Source organism: Canis lupus, chromosome 23 (genome assembly GCF_011100685.1).
Source record: "Canis lupus familiaris isolate Mischka breed German Shepherd chromosome 23, alternate assembly UU_Cfam_GSD_1.0, whole genome shotgun sequence".
NCBI lineage: Eukaryota > Metazoa > Chordata > Mammalia > Carnivora > Canidae > Canis > Canis lupus.
In genome coordinates this window covers 30,693,301-30,715,603 of record NC_049244.1, presented here as the reverse complement: position 1 = coordinate 30,715,603, position 22,303 = coordinate 30,693,301, and the positions used below count along the sequence as shown (strand labels likewise).

The window sequence follows — 22,303 nt, the reverse complement described above, 5'->3', positions numbered from 1 at the left end:
TTGTCTATCCTTTTTTTCTTAGATCCCCAATTACACATACATTAGGCCTTCTCATATTATCTTATCTCAATCACTCACCCTTTTTACCTTCTATTTCTCCATAATATTTCCAGGTAATTTCTTAAGGTCTAATACCTTAATTATTTTAAAAAGATATATGATCTGCTATTTAATTCATCCACTGAGTTTCAAATTCTAATAATCATACCTTTAGTGCTATAAATCTAGCTAGTCCTTTTTTTCAAATCTAACTCATGAATTTTAATAGTCTATTATCTCAAGATTCCTTTACTCCATTTCTATTTTTTATTTGTTCAAATATTTTTACCTATTGCAACAGACTGTCTTTTCCTAAGATGGCTACAACAATATTTCTGGTTTCAAACTCCCTCTCAGAACCTTGACAATAACCCTTATCAAGAAGTGAAGTCTCTTTTCCTTTCTCCAAAACCTGGCCAGGCCTGTGGAATTGATTTCTTTTTTGAATAGAATGTTTGGGGAGTCATGCTGCATGACTCTGAGGCTAGGTCAGAAAAGGTGATATAGTTTCTGCCTTCTCCACAGACGTACTGGCAACCAGCCACAATGCTGTGAGGGAGTCCAGGCCACATGGAGAAGCCACATTTGGATGTTCCAACTGTTAACCCCAGCTAAGGCCTCAATCACAGCTAGCATAAACCACCAGAAATATGAGTGAATGAACCTTCAGAATATTGCAACAGTCAGCTGTTGAGTTGCTCCAGCCTTTCAGCCATCCAGTTGTAGACTCAGGCAATATGGAGCAAAGAAGACCATTTGCCAAACCCAGAGCTCCTGATCCACAAACTCCATGAGCATAACAACTGGTTGTTTTATGTTACTTAATTCTGGGATAATTTATTAAACATTGATAGATAACAAGAATACCACAGTTCATAATTAGTATTTAATAATTTCAATATCTAAAGTTCCCAGCAATCTAAATCTCTCTCCCTATTCTCCCTCTTTTCTTTCCTTTCTCTCCTCTTACTTTTGCTGACTCTTGCTATCAGTTTGTTTCCTTATCCGTTTGGTAATCTCTTATTGAAATCTCATATTTGACTGAAAGTAATATCTCAAGGTATCCTGAGCCCCCTTGGTTGAGGAAGCTTTCCTAACAGGAGAATTTCCATTTTTGGCTGGCCCCCAGAAGGTGTTTGTTACCTACCAGAAACGTTTTTATTTATATCTCCTCTTAGAGTTACCTATACAACATATATAATATGGATTCAAAATCCAAAATGCAAGAAGCAGGGGATATGGTTAGAAATTCTCAAGGGGGCTAGTGTTACTTTTTTTTTTTTTTTCTCACTAATACCCATAACAGTGACTAGTAGCTTTGTTCATTGGCTGCCTTTGTTGCAGGTGGATTTTTTTCTAGGCACATTCATTCAGCCTACAAATATTTAATGAGTATCTTTTATGTGTTCTTTAATGGGAATATGACTCATGTTCCTTCACATGACATGTTTAGGACTCTCAGGTATGGTTTACATAAAGTTTACAATTTATCTAGGTTTACAATTTAGTTTTTAAAATTACCTTTCCAATTATCTACTTCCCATACCTATTGGAATTACCCAGAAGCTCTGTGAGATCAGGCCTATTTTTTCTTGTATTTTTGTTAATGCTTATGACGACTCTAACAGTGCACAGGAGATATTCAGAACATGCTTTTTTGTCCCCTTTCCTCAGCTTTATTGAGGTATAATGGACAAAAACTGCATATATTTAAGACATACATGATGATATTTTAATATACATAGGTAGCAATATAATTACCACAATCAAGCAAATTAATCTATTCTTTTTTTGAAAAAGGATTTTATTTATTTGAGAGAGAGAGAGAGAGAGAGAGAGAGAGAGAGAGAATGAGCAGAGGGAGAGGGAGAGGGAGAGGGAAAAGCAGATGCCGCTGAGCATGGAGCCCAATGTAGGACTTGATCCCAGGACCAGAGATCATGACCTGAGCCATAGACATATGCTTAATTGACTGAGCCACCCAGCACCCCATAACTAACCTATCCATAACTTCACATTTACTTTTTTTGTGTGTGGTGGGAACATTTAAGTTCTTTTCTCTTAGCAAATTTCAAGCATACAGAATACATTTTTGAAGACAACCTAGAAAAACTTGGTTAACAATGAAACCAGGTGGAACTAATCACTGGCAAAAGAAATCTTTCTATAGATTTAGAATTCAAAAAACCTATCAGAATGGTGGTATGCATTTCAGTTTTCTGTATTAATTTGATCATAGCTAAAGAATTTAATACATTTTTGAAGTAGTGACACATAGGATGGAGTAACTGAAAAGACCATCTCGTGCCCTTATGTTCCTTCTTTGCTAAGTTTTTCCCAGGTTAGCTCACTCCAGTGTTGAGAGACAATGACACTCAGGATGTTTTTGTTTTAGGGCAAAAACATCCATCCATTCTTAATTCTAGAATATCAAGAATAGGGATAAGTTTATAGACCATGTCTTATTTTAATGTTCTTTTTACAGGTGAATAAACTGAGACTCAGAAATGGATAAAATGAGGTTCTGATAGGTGAAACAATTGATAGAAATATAGCAGTAGATTCAGCATTAAAATCTAGCTTTTCTGACTCCCAGAAAAATGTTTCTGCCACAAAACTACTCTTCTTGTTTTATGGGCAATTTCTTGGGTAAAACAGCAACTCCTGCAATAGATTGGTCTATATTCTATATATTTTTGAACACTGTACACAAGGATGAATGTCAGAGACCTCCTAACCCAAGCTCCTCATTTTATAGACGAGCAATCACAAACTTAGAGAGGTCTCCTCATCTACTCATTTAGTTCTCAAAATGTCATAGCTTATTCAGCCTTCCATTTTGTTTCTTTACCTTTCATTATATGCTCAACTCTCTTCTTTTACTTTCCACTTACCCATAGGAACATGAAATATTTGCTTATGAAGTAAGACTTCCTTAAATATAATATTAAGAAAAACTGAGGGATGCCTGGCTGGTTCAGCAGTTGGGCATCTGCCTTTGGCTCAGGGTGTGATCCCAGAGTCTTGGGATTGAGTCCCGCATCAGGCTTCCTGCATGGAGCCTGTTTCTCCCTCTGCCTGCATCTCTGCCTCTCTCTCTGTCCCTCATGAATAAATAAAATCTTAAAAAAAAAAAAGAAAAAAGAAAAATTGATCAAAACTTGTATCAAAAAATATAAAAGGAAAGTTATCTTTTGGATCTCAATGTGAATTTACAATTACAGCATCATAAACTATGTTTAAAAGTGTTGTCCTGGGAACCCTGGGTGGCACAGCGGTTTAGCGCCTGCCTTTGGCCCAGGGCGCGATCCTGGAGACCCGGGATCGAATCCCACATTGGGCTCCCGGTGCATGGAGCCTGCTTCTCCCTCTGCCTATGTCTCTGCCTCTCTCTCTCTCTCTCTCTCTCTCTGTGTGACTATCATAAATAAAAAAAAATTAAAAAAAAAAAAAACAGTGCTGTCCTAATGATTCCACACTAAAATTTTCATTCAGGTTCACTACAGAATACCAACATAACCTTAGGAGGACACCATCAACACAGTCTATAATCGGAATGGTGTCCCTTCTATCTGCAGTTCACAATCTGAATAACCTTAAACGGTAGTCCTGTTTTCAGTATCTCACATATCCAGATCTATACAGCTCTACCATAGAAGGGACTTGGAATGAGTCATGTTTTACTTTCATCTTTTTAAAATCTGTGAACAGGGATCCCTGGGTGGCGCAGCGGTTTAGCGCCTGCCTTTGGCCCAGGGCGCGATCCTGGAGACCCGGGATCGAATCCCACGTCGGGCTCCCGGTGCATGGAGCCTGCTTCTCCCTCTGCCTGTGTCTCTGCCTCTCTCTCTCTCACTGTGTGCCTATCATAAATAAAAAATAAAAAAAAAATTTAAAATCTGTGAACAGCAATATTTAGTCCTATGAGTCTATCAAAACTCTAAATGGTCACTCATTTATTTCAAGGGCACTCACGTCAATAGATGTGGTAATGATAATAACAGAACTCCATAACAGAAAACTATCTGTGGAACATTTTTTCATGTGCCTGTTTGCCGTTTGTAGGTCTTCTTTGGAGAAATGTCTGTTCATATCTTCTGTCCATTTCTTGACTGGATTGTTTGGGTTTGGGGTGTTGAGTTTGATAAGTTCTTTACAGACCTTGGATACTGGCCCTTTATCTGATATGTCATTTGCAAATACTTTTTCCCATTAGTTTTGTTGACTGTTTCCTTTTCTGAGCAGAAGCTTTTTATCTTGATGAAGTCCCAATGGTTCATTTTTGCTTTTGTTTCCCTTGCCTTTAGAGATGTGTCTTGCAAGAGGTTGCTGTAGCCAAAGTCACAAAGGTTGCTGCTTGCATTCTCCTCTATGATTTTGATGGATTACTGTGTCATATTTAGGTCTTTCAATCCATTTTGAGCTTATATTTGTGTATGGTATACGAAAATGGTCCAGTTTCATTCTTCTGCATGTGTCTGTCCAATTTTCCAAACACCATTTGTTGAAGAGACTATCTTTGTTCCACTGGATGTTCTTTCCTGTTTTGTTGAATACTAGTTGACCATAGAGTTGAACGTCCATTTTCTAGGTTCTCTATTCTGTTCCATTGATCTGTGTGTCTGTTTTTGTGCCAGTACCATGCTGCCTTGATAATCATAGCTTTGTCATATATCTTGAAGTTGGGCATTATGATGCCCCTAGCTTTGGTTTTCTTTTCAACATTCCTGTGACTATTCAGGGTCTTTTCTGGTTCCATAGAAATCTGAGGATTATTTGTTCCAACTCTGAAAAATGTCCATGGTATTTTGATAGGGATTGCATTGAATGTGTAGATTGCTCTGGGCAGCATAGACATTTCACAATATTTATTCTTCTAATACATGAGCATGGAATGTTTTTCCATCTCTTTATGTCTTCTATTTGTTTTATAAGTGTTCTGTAGTTTTCTGAATATAGATCCTTTGCCTCTTTGCTTAGGTTTGTTCCTAGGTATCTTATGATTTTTGGTACAATTATAAATGGGATCAATCCTTAATTTCTCTTTCTTCAGTCTCACTGTTAGTGTATAGAAATGCAACTGATTTCTGTGCATTGATTTCATATCCTACCATGTTGCTTAATTGCTGTATGAGCTCTAGGAGTTTTGGGTTGGAGTCTTTTGGGTTTTCCACATAAAATGTCATGTCATCTGCAAGGTGAGAGTTTGACTTCTTCTTTAACAAACTGAATGCCTTTGATTTCTTTTTGTTATCTGATTGGTGAGACTAGGACTTCTAGTACTATGTTGAACAACTGTGGTGAGAGTGGGCATCCCAGTCTTGTTCCTGACCTTTTAGGGGAAAAGCTCTCAGTTTTTCCCCATTGAGAATCATATTTGCTGTGGACTTTTCGCAAATGGCTATTATGATATTACAGTTATCTTCCCTGTATCCCTATACTTTGAAGAGTTTTAATCAAGAAAGGATGCTGTATTTAATCAAGAAAATGCCTTTTCTGTATCAACTAAGAGGATCATATGGTTCTTGTCTTTTCTTTTATTAATGTGATCTATTACATTGACTGATTTACAAATGCTGAATCACTCTTGCATCCCAGGAATAAATTCCACTTGGTTGTGGTGAACAATCCTTTTAATGTACTGTTGATCGGGTTGGCTAGTATCATGGTGAGTGTTTTGACAGCCATGTTCATCAGGGATATTGTTCTGTAATTCTCTTTTTTTGATGGGGTCTTCGGTTTTTGGGATCAAGGTAATGCCAGCCTTAGAGTTTGGAAATTTTCTTTCCATTTCTATCTTTTGAAACACCTTCATTAGAATAGGCATTTTTTCTTCTTATTTAAATGCTTGGTATAATTCCCCTGGGAAGTCATCTGGTCCTGGACTATTGTTTTGTTGGGTGGTTTTTGATTACTTCTTCAATTTCCTTGCTGGTTATGGGTCAGTTTGGGTTTTCTATTTCTTCCTTTTTTTTTTTTTAAAGATTTTATCCATTTATTCATAAGAGACACACAGAGACACAGGCAGAGGGAAAAGCAGCCTCCACGCAGGGAGCCTGATGTGGGACTCGATCCTGGGTCTCCAGGATCATGTCCTGGGCCGAAGGTGGCACTAAACCACTGAGCCACCCTGGGCTGCCCTATTTCTTCCTGTTTCAGCTTTGGTAATTTATAGGCTTCCAGGAATGCATTCATTTCTTCCAGATTGCCTAATTTGTTGGCACATAGTTGTTTATAATACATTCTTAAAAATGTTTCTATTTCCTTGGTGTTGGTTGTGATCTCTTTCATTCATGATTTTATTAATTCATGTCTTTTTTCTTTTTAATAAGTCTGGCTAGGAGCTTATTGATCTTATTAATTCTTCCAAAGAGCCAGCTCCTAGTTTCAGTGAACCATTCTACTTCTTCCGGTCTCTTTTTCATTGAGTTCTGCTCTAACCTTTATTGTTTTTCCTCTCCTGCTTGGTTTACGTTTTATTTTCTTTTCTTCCCCAGCTCCCTTAGGTGTAAGGTTAGCTTGTGTATTTGAGATCTTTCTAATTTTTTGAGAGAGGCTTGTATTGCCAAACACTTCCCTCTTAGGACTCCTTTGCTGCATTCCAAAGGTTCTGAACAGTTGTGCTTTCATCTTCATTAGTTTGCACGAATCTTTTTAATGATCTTATTTTCTGGTTGACCCATTCATTTTTTAGTGGGATGCCTTTTAACCTCCAAGTGTTTGAGTTCCTTTCAAATTTCTTCTTGTGACTGAATTCTAGTTTCAAAGCACTGTGGTCTGAAAATACGCAGGGAATAATCCCAATCTTCTGGTATTGGCTGAGACCCGATTTGTGACCCAGTATGTGGTCAATTCTGGAGAAAGTTCCACGTGCAGTTGAGAAGAGTGTGCATCCTGTTGCATTAGGATGGAATGTTAGGTCTATTTCGTCCGGTGTGTCATTCAAAGCCCTTTTCCCCTTGCTGATCTTCTGCTTAGATGATCTGTCCCTTGCTGAGAATGGAGTGCTAAAGTCTACTATTAATGTATCATTATCTATGTATTTCTTTACTTTGGTTATTAATTGGTTGATATAATTGGCTGCTCCCACATCAGGAGCATAAAGATTTATAACTGCTAAATCTTCTTGTTGGATAGACCCTTTAAGCATGATATAGTTCCCTCTTCATCTCTTGGTATGGTCTTTGGTTTAAAATCTAATTTGTCTGATATGAAGATTACTACCCCAGCTTTCTTTTGAGGTTCATTTGCATGGCAAATGGCTCTCCACCCCCTCATTTCCAGTCTGAAGGTGGCTTTAGGTCTAAAATGAGTCTCTTGTTGACAGCATATGCATGGGTCTTGCTTTTTTTTTTTTTTTTTTGCTTTTTTAATCCAGTCTGAAACTCTGTGTCTTTTGATTGGAGCATTTAGTCCATTCACATTCAGAATAACTACTGAAAGATATGAATTTAGTGCCATTGTATTACCTGTACAGTCCTTGTTTCTGCAGATTGTTTCTCTTTCTTTTTCTTTTTTTAATTTTTATTTATTTATTTATGATGGGCACACAGTGAGAGAGAGAGAGGCAGAGACACAGGCAGAGGGAGAAGCAGGCTCCATGCACCAGGAGCCCGATGTGGGACTCAATCCCGGGTCTCCAGGATCACGCCCTGGGCCAAAGGCAGGCGCTAAACCTCTGCGCCACCCAGGGATCCCAGATGGTTTCTCTTTCTTTGGGCTCCTTCTTTGCGTACAAGATTCCCCTTAATATTTCTTGCAGGACTGGCTTGGTGGTCACATATTCTTTTAGTTTCTGTCTGTCCTGGAAGCTCTTTATCTTTCCTTCCATAATGATTGACAGCCTTGCTGGATAAAGTATTCTTGGCTGCATATTTTTCTCATTTAGTACCCTGAATATATCCTGCCAGCCCTTTCTGGCCTGCCAGGTCCCTGTGGATGAGTCTGCTGTTAATCTACTATTTCTCCCACTGTATGTTAGGAATCTCTTGTCTCACGCTGCTTTCAGGATTTTCTATCTCTGAAATTTGCAAGCTTCACTGTTATATGTCCGGGTGTAGATCTGCTTTTGTTGATTTTGGGAGGGGTCTTCTCTATCTCTTGGATATGAATGCCTGTTTCCTTCCCCAGATCAGGGAAGTTCTTAGATATGATTTGCTCAAATATACCTTCTGGTCCCCTCTTCTCTCTCCACGCCCCCCAGGAATTCCAATAATACAGATGTTATTTTTTTTTCAAGCTATCATTTATTTCTTGGAGCCTCTCTTCATGGGCTTAATAGTTTTACTCTCTTTTCCTCAGCTTCCTTCCTTTCCATCAACTTTTTTTCTATGTCACTTATTCTCTCTTCTGCCTCATTTACCCTAGCTGTCAGAGCATCTAGTTTAGACTGCATCTCAGAGTCTTTTTTTTTTTTTAAGATTTATTTATTTATTTATGATAGACAGAGAGAGAGAGAGAGAGGCAGAGACACAGGCAGAGGGAGAAGCAGGCTCCACGCAGAGAGCCTGACGTGGGACTCGATCCCGGGACTCCAGGAACGCGCCCTGGGCCAAAGGCAGGCGTCAAACTGCTGAGCCACCCAGGGATCCCCTCAGAGTCTTTTTAATTTCAGCCCGATGAGATCTCATTTCTGCACTAAGAGATTCTCTAGAGTCTTTTGTGCTTTTTTTAAGCCCAACTAGTAACTTTATAATTGTAATTCCTAAATTTCATCTCCAACATTTTATTCAAATCCATATCCATTAGATCTGTGGCAGGAAGATCTGCCATTATCTCTGGTTCTTTCTTTTGTGGTGAATTCATCTTTCTAGTCATTTTATCAAGTGCAGAATGGCTGTACAAGTGAGCAGCCAAAAATATCAACTATGTCCCAACCAATATATACACTAGACAATTCTGAAGAGGTCAGGAACCATAAAAAACCATAAAACCAAAAAGACAAAGAAAAACAAAAAAAGAAAAAAAAATGGCAGGGGGAAGGACAGGGTACAGAATATAATCTCACAGAGCGGACAAAACAGGGTGACCCACTTGGTTCTGAGCGTATTTTGGTCTCTGTGTTAGAAGATACTAAATTCCAAAATTATTTAAAAAAAGCAAAACTTATGTATATACAAAAATATAATAGTGAAAGAAAGCCAAAAATAAATTACATGTAATTGTAAAATATGAAAGCTAAAAAAGATTTAAAAATGAAGAGTTGATAAAATAAACTAGTTGAGATGATAAAAAAAAAAAAAGAAAAAATATTGGAAAAATTTAACCTGAAAGATAAATGAATCCTAAGAGAAAAACCTTGGGTTCTATATACTATTGTCCCGCAGTCCTGGAGTTTTCTAGTCCTATTTGGTCAATAAACTTGCTGTTCATGTGTTTTTCTAGCTGGTCTTCTGCGGGAAAGGCTTGCTACATTAATTCTCAGGTGTTTGTGGTGCCTGGGTGGAGTCGCATCCAGGGCTCAGTACAAGCTGTTTGTGTGAGGCTTTTGTTCCCAGCAGGCTTTCTGTGCCTCTTTTGATGGTGAAAGGGAAAAAAAAATGGCTGTCCCTGATCTTCAGCCCTGTAGGTGAATGATGGTAGTATTGTGCCAAACTCTACAGACTTCTGTGGTGCCTGTCCATTCAGACCCTCCCTAGGGGCAGGCAAGGGGGACACTTTCATATTTTACAATTACATATAATTCATTTTTGGCTTCCTTTCACTATTCAATTACACACACACACACACACACACACACAAACTTTTTCTACACATACAGCTCGTGTATGGCACAACAAGCTGAACCTTCTCCCAGGCTCTCGGACCTAAACCTGGTTCTCTATTCCAATGTTTGGGAACTCTGTCAGCTCAGGTGCCCCTGTTCTTTCTGTGCCTCCGGGAATATCGAGACCCCACTGTTCCACTTATGATTCTGCCCCACTTCACTACTGAGCACCTTTCAAGCAGGGAAGTCTCTCACAAGAGCAGATTTCTAAAGGTCCTGATTTGGAGCTCCAGCGCTATATCACTTTCTTACAAAAGCTCCCTCCCCCTCTGCTATTTATCTTCCGATATAACCCCTGTTTCTCTTCTCCACACTCCTACCTTGCAAAATGTGGCCATTTTTCTTTTCTTTTTTTTTTTTTTATGATAGTCACAGAGAGAGAGAGAGAGAGAGGCAGAGACATAGGCAGAGGGAGAAGCAGGCTCCATGCACCGGGAGCCCGACATGGGATTCGATCCCGGGTCTCCAGGATCGCGCCCTGGGCCAAAGGCAGGCGCTAAACCGCTGCCCCACCCAGGGATCCCGTGGCCATTTTTCTATTTGTAAAGTTCCAGCCATTCTTTCTTTACATGTCAGGTTGAATTCACAGCTGTTCAGGAAAGTTTGATAGGTATGTAGCTAAATTTAGGGGACCAGATGAAATGAGAACCCCCACTATTCTACCATCTTGTTTCTCTCCCTCCAGAGAAAGTAGATATTAAATAGTCTCACAACAAAAAATAAATGTTAATTATGTGATGTGATACAAGTGTTAGCTAACTATGTGGCAATCATTTTGCAATATATAAATATGTGAAATAAATATATTGTACACCTTAAAATTATACAATGGTATACTGTCAATTATATCTCAATAAAGCTGGAAAAAAATACATGTAACTACTATATTTTTATAAATAAAATTTCCTTATTAAAATGTTTTCTACTGTACTCATGATAGTCACTTAAATTATATTATTCAAAGAATTTTAAAGCTCTTTACTCCTTAATGTGAAGAAAATTTATTCACTACAAAACTTAATTCAAAATGATGGTGTTTCCTACAATTGTATTCCTAATCAAATGAACGGACCTCTGAAATTTCATCAGTTATGGGGTAAAGATGACCAGGATTATCCTAGTTGCACTGAAGTAACCATGGCAACAACAAAGATCCAACAGTTGATGTCATTATTGTAGGATTCCTTGATGAACTCGAAAACTCTTTACTAAGGTCTGGCTGCACCATTAACCTTGCTTTTTTTTTGGATATAAATAATTCAGTATTAATGGATAGATCCATTGTACTATAGTGTTTTGACTTTCAGAATCAGCAAATTTAGCAAACTTTTTTATTCAACCAGTAGCCTGGTGGTCATTTGATTCATTTTAGGCTTTTCATCTTCTTCCTCTTCCATTTAAGACATCTTTGGTTTCTGATATACTCACTGCCCCAAACCTCCTGTCAAAATTTACCTGAAATGTCCACTTGTGCAGTTAGCACATGGCCTCAGTGGTTGAAAAAATAGGATTTTACAAAATTTATCAAATCATCAAATGCTAAACCACTGGAATTTTCAGACTACCATATGCTGAGCTTGTGGGGACTTTTATTCTATTATGGAAACTTTATTGAATAGGAAATATAATAAAACTGTCCACATTATTATGATCTCTAATTATAGAATTAGGAGACACTTAAAAAATTCTTCATCTTCTCAACTCTAATTTTCTGTTTTCCATTTTTTTCTTTTTTTTCCATTTTCTTTCTACCATCCTGATCTCATTTCATTTTACATAATACTTCCAGATTCAACTAAGATCCCTTTTCTAATTCCTTGTATTCCTTTATCTGTATTCTTAATTTCTGTGTTACTCTGGGACCTTAAGCTTATTCAAAATACTTTTATTTCTTCCATGCTGGACTCTTCCACTGGATTATATCCTTCTGAGGAAACAAAATAAAGAGCAAAAGATTTCTTCACCAGTCCCATAACCATTTCTTGCAATTTTTCTCTTGAAATACTGTAAATACTGAAGGAAAATAAGCTATGTTGGATGAGTTTGGCAGTAAGGCATGATAGCCCCTTGGCAAAGAATCTGTGATCATGTGAAAGAAGAGCAAACACTGGGCTGGTGGAGGAGCTGGAGACAAATCAGCTACAGACAATGTTGCTGAGTTTGGGAAATCCAATGGGATGTGTAGTATCTGCCTTAGTCTGGACAGGTGATAAAAGCTCAGTTGTGGAGTTTAACCAATACTCAAAACTTAAGGCCAAGTCAGCTTCCCTATAGCAGCTCTGGATGATCAGTCTGTTGAGGCAAGGCCCTCAGGTCTGAGGATTTATGGAAAATCGAATTCAGTTCCTTAGGGGAAAACGCTGACAGGATCTTAGTAGGCAATCCAAAGATGAATTTATGGCAGGGTTCTAATGTCCAAGGAAATGGAGTGTCAGGCAGAGAAACAAAGGCAGAATCCAAGGTGGGGGTAGGGGAGGAGGGAATAGGTGAGACCCTCAGGGACAGCAGCAGGACATGTGGGGTTGAATGGCTTGGTAAGGACCCAGGAAGTAAAACTTCAGCTCATATCTTTCATGCTGAGAGTATTTCCTACTCTAGTTTTTTCTCTAAAACTCTGTCAAAGCTTTTCTATAATTAACCACAGCAAAAGCAGAATAGTTTAAAGGCTACCATCCCTGCCCTTTTGCTGCTCTAATGCAGCCCAATAGTTTGCCATGTCTATTTACTTCCTGAGTTCCTTGTCATTCTTCGAGGCACAATGGGTCTGTCCCTAATGTTTCTTCTTCTTGTCACATTAGCTTGAATGAGGCATAAGTGCCATGACTAGATCAGAATCAACACAAATTGTTAATGTTTCACTTGACACTGTGAATGAGATGTCACAGTTATGCATGCTACATATCTAGTCTTTTCTACCTCTACTCTCCCACATTCAGCTGTTACCCAGAATAAACAACTGGATGAGGAGGAGGACTGGAGGCACCCTGATACATCTCTATCAACTGACAACCTCGTCAGCAACCATGTGATGGTAGCAGCTTTCAATCAGTAGCAGGGGTGAGTGCAACATCCTCTGAGGGGTAGATGATGGCAAATTTAATTCAAGAAACAAACGGGATGTATACTGGGAGCCAGATTTCTTTCCCCATTTTTTTCACAGTTGCTATAATAATCTAAGACTTCTAAAAATAAAGCCATAAGGATGGCATAACCAGAGCTTGCTAACTAAGAAATAATGAGGCTAAATGAACTACAGACTCAGCTTATAAAAGGAATGGCCCATTACCTCAATGGGTTGCAACATTTCTTTACCCCAATATTACCCAGCCAATATCTAACTTGGGAGCCAAAACTTCTATCCTGCTCCTATTTATTTCTTTAAGCAGACCCAGAAATGGGTGTTGGTGGACAAAAAGAAAAACAAAGCAAAAACAAAACAAAACAAAACCCCAACCATCAAAGCTGTTAAAACAAGATGAGGCATACTTGAAGTAAGTAGAGTTGGATCCAAATTCCTTGTAGGATCTTGAGTACAACACTTGGCTTCCTTGGGTTTCCATTTCCTTCATGGCAACAGGGCTGCCAGGATGATGAAAGGCATTTGAGATAGGAAAACACTTTATGAAATAAAAAAGGCTTGTTTTTATCATCTCCTTTGATGGTAGTGCTGGTTATGGAGACTAATCATTACCTCTCTCCATGTCTGGAACCAATTAAAACATATATAGAGGAGTCAGAAGTTGGATCAAAAGTCATCTTTATTACTAGTTAAGCTAGATTAAAGAACATGACTTGACCTATGGCTTCTTACTATATCTTATAATGCATTATCTTCTTTATATCTTCTGTATTATTTTGATTGTATTATAAGCTTCTGGAGAATAGAGATTATGCCTTTTATCTCTGTATCAGAATTTTTCACAGAGCCAGACATGCAGCAGACACTCTGTCTGATAAAGGATCACATTAATCATATTTGTACTCCACTTTCTGTGTGAAGCCTTTCTCTCTACTAGTCTGGGAGCTCTTGGAGGGAAGGGTTCATGTCCTTTCATTTCTTGTGCCTAGCATAACTCCTGGCACATAGTAGGTTCTTTATAGAAATGACTTGAAAGAAAATGAAGACAGAAGGGTACCAGATGGTCTAATGCCACCCAAAGACTGCACAGAAGGAATTAAAGTAGGAAAGTATCCTAAGGATTCCTTTCATGATAACTTGTTCATTTGGGAAGATTTCTATCAGCAAACAGTTTTTGATTTGAGGATTTAAGATCATTTCCCCATCAAACTTTAGTTTTTGTCTACTGACCAGACACCCTGGCTATCTGGCAATCTGTACCCTGGAATATCTCAATTAGAGTTACTCTGCCAATGTTCTTAGCAGAGAAAAACTGTCATTTGGTAATTAACTTACAGCCATGACCAAAGCCTGTAACATCTGATGTTTCAGCATATAACACTGACCCTTGTTCTTCTCCCAAAGGATCCATGCACCATGAAGTAGTTTCCTTTGGGGTTGCTGCTGGAATCAGTTTATAGCACAATATCCAGGCCTCCCAGACAAGTATAGAAAGACTGTGAGAAATAACATCTCTACCCCCTGCATCATTAAACTTCCTTGTAACTAAGGAAGATGCAGTGCTGCCAGGCTAGGATTAAAGCAGAGGTCAGAATGTGAAGGCACACAGAAGAGGTAGGGAATCTTAAAACACTATTCTAATGAGTGACACCCCTTATTTCAGGGGCTTGCAGAGAATGAGAAAAAAAGCCTTCCTGTACAGACCAGGATGCCTTCATGGGGCATATGTACAACATGATGCCTCCATGGGGCATATGTACAACATGCAGCTCACTTAACAGCAACCACCTGAGTAGGGCTGCTCTGGAGTCCCACCCTCTGCTCTATGTGATTCTCCCTGTGCTTTGAGAGAGGTACACATGTGTGCACTGTGCTGTGTTCAACCCTGGACTATTCATTCTCTGTGGGCGCTGGGAGAATCCCGACTTTGCCCCTCTAGAATAAATCAGATATAAAACAACTTTACTTTCAAAGTCTTAAAAGGATTCAGCAAGTCTTATTTCTTAACATGATAATCAAGAAACTGGTGGTCTAGAGGCTGTCCTTTATCCTGGCACAAGGCCCCGATGTTCTGCCTCAGTGGGCCCCACATATCAGACTCTGTACCACAGGGCAATGCAGGGCGAGAAGGGCTAAGCAGCTTTAAAACTAGTAGTTTGGTGCAACGAATACAGACCTCTACAGTTACTAGCATTTGTGGTATTGACCACTTGAAATGTTGCTAGTATAACTGAGGAACTGAATTTTAAAATTTAATTTTAACTAATTTAAATGTAAAAATTGACAAATAATACAATTAGAAAAAATTTAAGTATGTGAATCTATTTTTTTCAAGAGTAAATTTTATGAAATATAAATGAAAATCCAGTACTTCTAACAAAATGTAGTGTCCAAATTGAGATGTGCTATAAGTGCAAATTATACACAGGATTTCAAAGACCTGGTATGAAAAAAGAAGAAAGCAAATATTTCATTAATAATTTTTTATACTGACATGTTGAAATGAAAATGTTTTAGATATATGGAGTTAAATAAAGTGTATTATTGAAATTAATTTCACCAACTCCATTTTACTTTTTCTAATATGGAAAAATATACTAGAAAAATCTAAAACTGGGCTTGTATTGTCTATGGAACAGTGTTGATCTAGACCACAATTTCGATCTATGTGGAGTTGCACTTGACAATATAAACCACCCACAAAACCTACCCATTGTTCCTCTGTTCAGTCCATTCTATTCTAATGCCATGTTTGCTGAGGATCTTCCATGTGCTGGGCACTCTTCTATGTTGGCTCTTAGTGGATATTCCAAATGGAAATGTAAACAATGAAAAATAAAGTGCAAAAAATCCCATCGGCCAACTCCATTGCTATGCGGAACTTAAACAAGGGTAATGTAATGGGGAGAGCCAGGTTTGTGGGGAAGCCACTCGGAGGAAGTCTGAGCAGCAAGGAGCCAGTCATGACAGGTGAGGGGCAATGGCCCATCAAAGGCCCCAAGCAAGGAGTAAGTTGGAATACTTGAGGAAGGAAAAGAAAATTAGTGTGATTGGAGTGCAGGGGTAGAAGGCAATAAGGAGATCCTGAATGGGCACTGCACCAGGAGTCTGTGGGGTCATGTTAAAGCCTCTGCCCTCACATCAATTAGGTTTAGATCTTGGACAAGTTATCATCTTAGGATAGCACCAGTTTCCTCATCTGTTAAATGGAGTGGCAATTGCTAAAGGAACTTGCTTTCAGTTCTTAAAGCATATGATTTTAGGATTTTTCCATATACTTTAAAGAATAAAAATCCTGTCCTGGATAAAAAGAAAGGAAGCAAATGGAAATATCCTGACTTCTAATCCCTTTCAAGATTTAGCAATTGCTTATATGATGCCTCCTCCATTCTCCCTCTCCCCATTTTGTTGTTTTATTTTAAAGAAAATGAAAATCATTTGATATTTACCCAACCTTTTCTCATAGTATCAAAGGGTAAACTTCTTGTTTAAGTACTCCTTGTCTAAGGGCTCCAGGTCTGCTTCTAAAGAGCCCAACTTGAGACACTACTGAAAGAAAAAAAATGAATGTCCTGACAGTATTAGATCAACTTTTTGAGTGAAATATAGGACATTTTTCCCCCTATGGAATTTTTGTATCTAAGCTATTTAAGAATAGGTTTTATTTTTTAGCTCAATTATTTTGCATTTAACAGAGGTCAAAATAACAATAAGATATCAATGAAATAATGTGACTCTTTTATCTGAGCTTCATTTTCCACCTTCAGGGCTTCTTCTAAGCCATGGTAAACTGCTTAGATGTGACTGCATGTGTAACAGATAAGAAAGCTGCCCAGCCACTCAAACTTCCATTTAAGCTGGCACTTGCCAACCTTGGGGAGCTGGCCATGCTTCAATAATGACCTCCAGGTCAGAGTTGGAATCTTAATAATTATTACCCCACCTCAAACGCCCCACACTGGAGCTTCAGATCCTCCCCCTTTTTATTCCTCTCTTGCTGTAACCTGGGATGCCAAGGATGACCTAACAGGTACTCAGGGTATGGTCCTTTATTTTATCTAGGTCACTCCTGGACCCTTGCTTCTCGGTCTTTAGGGGAAAGTGGGCATATTCTCATTTCTTTAGCTAACCAAGGAATTTCTAAGTAAACTGTAGCATCTTTTTTTTTATCTCAGAGGGCTCTGGTACTCTCTCCCAATGTTCTCCTATAATTAGCAAGCCTCACAGCAGCTTGCACATAGCCTGAGATCTGTCCTGTGGGGAGACAGTTGTTTGACTTTTGAAAGAACATCTCAGGGAAATCATTAAAGCACTTATACTCAGTGTTAAATAGACTCAGTGAAGAGAGGACACAGGAATTCCATTTCTGCCTCTTCTAATCAAACACAGCACAATTATATACCCAACACTAGCATTTACTGGCAAGGCCAGAAGCATACCCTATGCACCAACTACATATGGACATGTGAGTCACATCTAGAGCTATTCCTGCCCTGAGGGCTCACCATTAATTTGCACTTCGTGTCCTCTGAAGTTCAGAGCCCTATAGTGCTTGGCCCATGCAAAACTGTCCTGGGAGCTTTTATACCAGCTCAAATCACTGTGTGTGTGTGTTTCAAACACTCAGCCCTATATCTATTACAGTTACAGTACTCTCTCGCCCTTATAGTAAAACTTCTCCAAAAAGCTGTATCAACTCAGTTCATTTACTTATACTCTTCTTACTCCTGGACCCACAACCACCATCTACTGAGTACCTGTTTTGAACTGGGCAATGTGTTAAGTGCTCCATATACTTAAATCAACAACTCTATGAAGTATAGCAATATTATGCTATAGTCAGTTGAATGATGGTCTCTCAAAAGTTATGTTGACATCTTAACTGTGAAACCTGTGAATATGACCTTATTTGGAAAAAAGAGTCATTGCAGATATAATTAAGTCAAGGATCTTGAGAAGAGATCATGCTGATTATCCAGGTGGGCCCTGAATCCACTGACAAGTGTCCTTTTAAGGACCTTCCTCTGGGAAGGCCACATTAAGACAGAAGCAGTTTGGAGTGATATAGACATAAACCAAAGAACATCTTGGAGCTACCAGAATGGAAGAATCAAGGAAGTGTTTTCCCTTGGTGCCTTTCGAGGAAATACGACCCTGCTGACACCTAGATTTCAAACTTCTGGCCTCCAGAATTATGAGAGAGAGAGAGAGAAAAAAATCTGTTGTTTTAAGCCACCAAGTTTGTGGTAACTTGTTACGGCAGTCATAGTTTCATAGATAGGATAACTGATAAAGATGCTCACGAAGCAAATGAGTAGTAAGACTGGCCACAGCTCACAAGGTACCCTGAGCAATACTGTGGTACAGTCAGAGCAAAGGCAAGGTAATTCACTTTATGAGGAGCTGTAAGGATGCCTGCAGCAGATAAAAGATATATTCTCTTGAGAAGAAAGGCTCAAACACTTCTGAGGGACAAGAGCAAAGAGAAGAGAGAGTCTAGTGATGGAAATACCCAAAGAAAAGGAAGGGGAGGTAAAAAGGAGGGGGAGATATGAAAGACAACACTGCAAGAGCAACGTGTCTTAGGTTTTGGGAGCTTTTTAGATTCTAGCCTGAGAGTCTCTAGCGTCCATCACATTTATAAAGGCAATGGTTACACATTTAAGAAAATTTTCAGATTAGATTTTTTATAAAGCAAACATGAGGTTGCTGAAAAAAAATCCTGTTTCTTTATTTTAAAAATTCTGCTCAAACTTCTCTTATGCAGAACAATCTTTCAGAATTTTGCCAGATCCTGCTAAGCTAGAAAACACTCTATTGGGACTCCTGTGTGGCCCAGGGTCCTGGGATCAAGTTCTGCAATCAGGCTCCCCATGGGAAGCTTGCTTCTCCCTCTGCCTATGTCTCTGCCTCTCTGTGTTTCTCATGAATAAATAAAATCATTTAAAAAAGGGAAGAAAACTCTCTGTTAAAACAGTACCCACAAATGAAGCTTAAGTACATTAATGAAAATTCCACTGAGTTGTAACCTAGGTGAGGGCATGCTAGACTGCCTTTCACATTCCTTTTTAAATTTTTTAACAGGATTTTCTAGGCAATGGCACAATATAACAACAAAAGAAACAAACTATTTAAGGACAGTATTAACATGGCAACCCACGCTTAGAAATTTTGCATTTATGAAATTTTTATACCCTTCTCATTTAGCTCTCGCAATAATCATCAAGGTATTTATTTTTATAATCTGTGTATTGTAGTTAAGGAAAATGAAGTGGCTCTGGAAGGTTAAGTACTTGATGCAAAATCCCATAATTAGTATGAGAAGTGAGAGCTCAAAGTACATCCTTTAAATCCAAATTCTATGCTCTCTCCCACCATATGCTTTCGCAAAAGTACTTTCACATAGAAAGTTGAATTTACTCATGAAGAGTTAACATTTAAATTTGCATAAGTCAGCAGTTGTCCTAAGTGTGAGCCTGATTTCCCTCAACTACATTTTTGCCAACCTTGTAATAGAAAATGCTCAAAAAAAAAAAAAAAAAAAAGATAAAGTACTGAAAAGTCATAAAATTGTCTTTAAAATATTTTATTTCTCAGTCTTCACTGGAATTGCTTACAATGAGAAGGTCTTATTAAAGTTTGTTTAATCTGCATAAGACACTTTGTTGACTTATACAAATTAAAAAAATCACAACTTAAAATGTAAAAGACATTAAATCAATATGACACCTTTAAGGACCCAATATGTCTAACTTCCTGGGTTAATGTCACATTTGAAAGTGTTACTTCCTCAATTTTTCTGTGTGAATGACTTTTCCTTCAGAACCAAAGAAATCAATTCTCCCTAGAGAACATTTGCAAATTTTTTCATAATGAAAAAAAAATCAACTTCAAATTCTTGATTTGCAAACGCATTATCCATCATGAAGTAAGGAAGAAATAGTCTTATAAAATCAAGTTCTAAAATGGACCCACTGTAGTGAACAATCAGAGCTAAGGGCTACTCTTATGTTTTTCCTTTGCTTTATTTCTAATCCTAGCTAGTCCATTCCTTGTGCTCTTGTTCTTTTAAAACAGAGTAAAAACTGATGTGGGAAACAAAGGCAGAAGAAAAATTATTAAGTTTTCTTACTACTTACAGCCGATTGATGAGTCCTTGCAAAAGAGTGACATTCCCCTAGAAACTCAACTGGCTCGATGTTAAGAATTTGCAAGGGCAAAAGGCAATCTTAGCCTGATCCCCAGGATCCTGGAAGTCTACTTTACCATATAAAAATTCCTTTAGAAATTTCCTTTATCTCTAAACCCCCTCAAGATACATGTTGGCAATCATCATCTAAGCATATAATCAATCAACATATACCTGAAGGGTCTCATGACTAAGGTTTTATTAGATGGCAATCAGTGATCTTTTCCCAACAATAGCTAGCCCCTGAAGGTCCTGGAAACCGTGCTTCCAAAATTCCTTAGAGACTTACTTATCTCTAACCTCCTTCGCCAAAGACATCTCAAGAATTCTTTCTTGGCCGTTGGCTTCAAACCCTAACATTTTTTTCTACATCACTAACTTCCAGTATATCCTGAAGAGTAATATGAAACTTCAGATTTTAACACTTCCTAATCCTACAACACTGTGATTCTGCTAGTTCTCTCCCTGACATCTCTCTTACTCTTTCTTCCTAGCTCACCCTGTTTTGTTCCAAGATCCATTTCACCGCTAGGCAGCTCAAGTGATAACAGGGAAGCTGAAAAGCTTCCTTCTGCTCCAAGATAGCTTTTCATAAATCTAAGACAGTGATTTTCAAAGTGTGGTCCCAGGACCAAACTTTTGGCATCACTGAAAATTTAGAAACGCAAATTACTGTCCCCACCCCATATCTGCTGAATCAGAAACTCTGGGGGTAGAGCTCAGCAATCCATGTTTAAACAAGTTTTCAGCTGATGCTGTTGCATGACTAAGTTTAAAAGCATTGCTCTAAGCCAGTGATTCTCAACCCTGGTTGCATATTATAATCATCTGATGCCCAATCACCATACTCTCCATTCCCTCCCCTAAAGATTCTGATTTAATTGATAAAAAGTAGGGATTGGCCACCGGGATTTGTTAAAAGCTTCCCAGGTGATTCTACTGTAAATTCAGGTTTAAGAAACATTGATAAAAACCAATAAGAATAATCAAGCCTAAAATACAGAAATGCAGTTTTGACAAAACAGATTCCTCTATTTCCATAACACTGACTGAAGACCAAATGTGTCATTACCGTTATTATAGCCACTGGTGATAGCATGAGAGAAATGCAGATTGATAAATTGCTCTTAGCTACTAAATAGGACATGCTCTTGTATTTCCTTAAGAGCACAGTCTTTAGTAGCCTCAAGAGTGACAGATTTGCAAGAGGTGATGGATAGACAATCCAACAGCTACTGGCAGTGAAGGCACACTCAGTTGGTATGTTTCGTATGGGAAAGAGTGAACGTCATTTGGAAAAGAATTTTTGGTAAGCCAGGATTTGAACCCAACCAGTCTTAATCCAAAACAAAGCCCTTAATTATGGCTGCCACACTGTTACTCTTATTGGATGTTATGAACAAGCAGTGTAAGACGCCTTCAATGGTGTGGATGTTACGAACAACACAAGGGAAGATACCTTCAACGGTGGGGAGGAGATGAAGATCCTTGATTTCATATGCATTCATAATGCAATATGTTTATGATTGCCTGTAACATCTAAAAGAGCCTAAGTTTCTGGAGTCAGCGGAAAAAAATCCTCTTACTTATCAGGAGAAACAAACCATGAAGACAGAATACATGAACCAACTGCAATTAGTCCAGTATATGCAGAGCATGCAACAGCAAGCAAGATGCATCAATAATAATACAGAGCATGACTTAAGAAATATAAATGCCTGAGTACAGAGCAACGCTTAATTACTAAATATAATCACTCCTTAACTCTAAGTATCCAAACAATTTTGACTTGAATAGATATTGACATATAAAAATTTATTTTCATAGCTCATAATTAGTTTAGTCTTCTTAATAAAGTAGCACAGTACATAGCACCTAGGGAGAGATCAAATCTGCTAACTCAGAACTTAGTACCTCCCCACAATGTCATGTTCTTAAAAGTTTGTGATGATGCTTCTTATCTTCCATTATTACTTCTTTTTATTAAAAAACTGTGATATGGCTTGGGAAAAGCAGTCTTTATCATGTTAACTCCTTCCTCTGTAGAATGGGATCAATGATAATTAATGTCCTACTTGCTCTGAAATTCTGAGAATTAAGGCCCAGTAAGAAAACTGACATTTATTGTAGGTCTTCTATGTGCTATTATCTCACTCAACACAATCTTATGTAGTGGGTGGTCATATTGCATTTTACATATGAGATGCATGGAGGTAATAAAGTAATTTAC

At 38.3% G+C, this 22,303-nt stretch overlaps 1 protein-coding gene and 1 long non-coding RNA gene across 27 annotated transcripts in view; one reads left to right on the top strand and one right to left on the bottom strand.

Annotated features, from left to right (window-relative positions):
- Positions 1-22,303, bottom strand: part of TMEM108 (transmembrane protein 108) — a 343,329-nt gene that overhangs the window by 134,685 nt on the left and 186,341 nt on the right. The window lies entirely within an intron of this gene.
- The window catches only part of LOC111091938, a 33,075-nt gene continuing 21,724 nt past the window's right edge, over positions 10,953-22,303 (top strand). For 2 of the 3 annotated variants that reach the window (XR_005377031.1, XR_005377030.1), the window contains exons 1-2: positions 10,953-11,018; positions 12,742-12,862. This is a non-coding gene — a long non-coding RNA (uncharacterized LOC111091938). Of the gene's footprint in view, positions 11,019-12,297; positions 12,340-12,741; positions 12,863-22,303 lie in introns of those variants that run through there. The other variant, XR_005377032.1, reaches the window with a different exon arrangement.